Source organism: Felis catus, chromosome B1 (genome assembly GCF_018350175.1).
Source record: "Felis catus isolate Fca126 chromosome B1, F.catus_Fca126_mat1.0, whole genome shotgun sequence".
NCBI lineage: Eukaryota > Metazoa > Chordata > Mammalia > Carnivora > Felidae > Felis > Felis catus.
In genome coordinates, this window is record NC_058371.1 from 171,458,095 (window position 1) to 171,461,206 (window position 3,112).

Here is a 3,112-nt window from a genome sequence, read left to right on the forward strand (position 1 = left end):
AGTACCAAACGAGAAGTTTCTACTTCTCTTCTGCTCACAGGGCACTGCCCAGAAAAGGTGGGAGGGCTGACTGCTCAAGTGTGGCCTTCAAAGACAAGGTGGAGATGAAAAAGAAGTGAGAATGTGGCACAGTAGCCTGTGAACCCGCGACATGTAGCTGTGGGGGAAACAGTGGCCCCGAAGGAGCCATTTGCACAAACCAGTTCACGACCGGAAAATGGAACCACCTGCAAACAGAGCCTGTTAAGACAGGGACAGGGTTTTCCGTACTGCTTTTACCCTAGAGAGGATTATGCCTCATCTCAGCTCTCAGTGCAATTTGTTTTGATGCTGCTCACACAGGTTCCTTTTAGGAGGAAAAAATTGCAAAATCACTAATTTTCTTTTCCTTTACACCTCAGTTCCAATTAAGTCCGAGGCCAGACTCAATTGCAAATGGGTATGTATTAGTTAAGATATAGTTAAGGCTGCTGTGTAAAAGGGACACGAAAGTGGAATTTTATTTTTCTGGTGTAACAGTCTGAGCACAAGCTTTTCAGAGCTGGTACGTGTGCTTTGGTGTTGGACCCCCGGTTTCCTCCTATCTTTTTGCTTTGCTGTTCTCAATATATATGGCTTCCATCTTGTGGTGTCAGATGGCTGCTCTGGCTCCCACCATCACATCCGCATTCCAGCTGTGGCAAGAAGAAGGAAAGAAAGAAGGGAGGGCACCTTGCTTTTTTGTAAAAGAAGTCTGGGGGGCGCCTGGGTGGCTCAGTCGGTTGAGCGTCCGACTTCAGCTCAGGTCATGATCTTGTGGTTCGTGAGTTGCAGCCCTGCGTCGGGCTCTGTGCTGACAGCTCAGAGCCTGGAGCCTGTTTCAGATTCTGTGTCTCCCTCTCTCTCTCTGACTCTCCCCCGTCATGCTCTCTCTCTGTCTCAAAAATAAATAAAAACGTTAAAAATAAAATAAAATAAAATAAAAGAAGTCTGGAAGTTCCAAACATCAATTCTGCTTTCGTACCATTGGCCAGAACTTAGCAACATGAGCACACTAGCTGCAAGCTGCAAGGGAGACTGGGAAATGTAGTCCTAGATGGGCACCCATGAGTCCAGCTAAAACATTGCTACAGAAGGGTAGAATGTGATATGGGGGCACACTTACCACTCTGCCCAAAGGACCAAGCCGGTGTATAAATAAGTGAAGCCTGCTGGGTGTAAGGACGTCTGCATATTTTATGCGGGTAGTGAAGCCTACAGGTGGAGCAAACAGGAAAGCCCCACTTTGAGCGGCAGTTGACCTCACCCTACATCATATTGTCATGCTGAAATTCATGCTCAATGTTCCAGATCTTCTGGCTTTTGAGACCAAAAATAATTTTTTTTAATATGATATCTCCCAATTTTAAAATGTTGGTTCAATAATATTTTTAACATCGTATGAGCTGAACATACCTGTAGATTGACATTTGGGCCCCTGGGTTAGATTCAATTTGCATGAAAATATCAACTGTGCTTAACTCTCTGACTGAAATGCTAAACCTTAGAAACCCCAAATTAGAGCTAAAAGGCAAATAGGGTTAGTAAAAAAAAAAATGTGATCAAGACAAACTCTTCAAAAGTAAATAATTTCTTGGTTTGTTAGCTGGGCATTGAAACAAAAAAATCGTAAGTTGGCCATGAATTTCTTTCATCCTTCAAATATCATATTTCACTTTTAGGTGTGAAGTAATTTCAATCTCTCTCTGGTTTGCAATGACCGGGTACTTAACTAGATAAATGAATTGGAGGAAACTCTCAGGTTGCATTTTTCACGTGCAAGATGGAAATGATAGGCATAGCAGCCATGAATGTGCCACTCAGATATCCTCTGGTGGGGAGGCCCTTCTAGATCTGCCACCACGTCCACATGAAGACCACATTTCCCGTGAGTTTCTCCCAACCAATGACAGAGTGCAGCAAAGGGATGTCTTTGGCTCGACTTTGGTCGACTTTGGCTCCCAGACTCCTCAGTGGCTTGTCACTGTACTGCAGTCTGAGGCTTCCCCAACCCTAGCCTCCTTCCTGTTACAGGTGTTAGGACTTCTCTCCCCTTTCCCCTGCTCTCTGGTCCTTTCTCCTTCACAGGTTTTCCCCTTCGTAAGTCCCGTGCTCATCTAATCCCACTTTGACATCTGCTTCAAAGCAGACATAAACTAACACATGATGCTAATGATAACAGAAATTACGGGAGTGGTTATACCTCACTGTGTTAGGTGCCAGGCACGGCGCTTACATGGCATGTAAGGGGGCAGGGGGGTGAGGGGAGGGGCAGACAGGTGAAGGGTAATAAGAGGTACAAACTTCCAGAAAAAATAATAATGGCTAACCTTATTGAGTATGTTCTAGGACCATGCATTACACATGCAAGCTTACGTACGTTGTCTTCACAAAAATCCCAAGGTGGGTAGTGAACGGCCATTCTCCTGATTTTGCAGATGTGGAACGAAGTTAAATCACTTGCTCTGGGTCAAGTATCCAGTGGTAGATGGCGATTTAAACCCACGTCCGTTCATCTGATTCCAAAGCCCAGTTGTTCACGTGTCAGGTATTTGGGTATTCCCTCCCAATTTCTCTCATAGCCGAAGATCACCATATACTGCCCTCATGACTTACATGATTGATGAATAGCACCTGTGCAATTATTTACTTCATATTTTTCTTTATCATTTTAAAAACTTGAGGCTATTTATTTCAAAAGAATAAATGGCAAACAGCTATCCCTGCCGAAAATGAATCCTAAAAATAATCACAGTATAAATGAAACAATAATGTCAAATTTGAGCTAGACAACATAGCATTTAAGTAGACACCACATCTAACTAAGGACTCAAAATCTGAGATCTGCGCTCATTTTGTTGTTGCTGGGGTTTTTTAAGGGTAGATTAGTAAGTGTTAGATGGTAGAGAAGTACTGACATCAAATGAAGATTTTTTGTTTTCTTGACAAAACCAGGAAGATTGGAAAAACTAAAAAGGGACTGATTTTCCCAGTCCGTGACTCAATGCTCTTGGATGCTGCATCCGCATCTCCGTAAAATCCTCTTGGGTGGTAGGATTTGGGAAATGATGATCGACAGAATGTGGAGAATGCT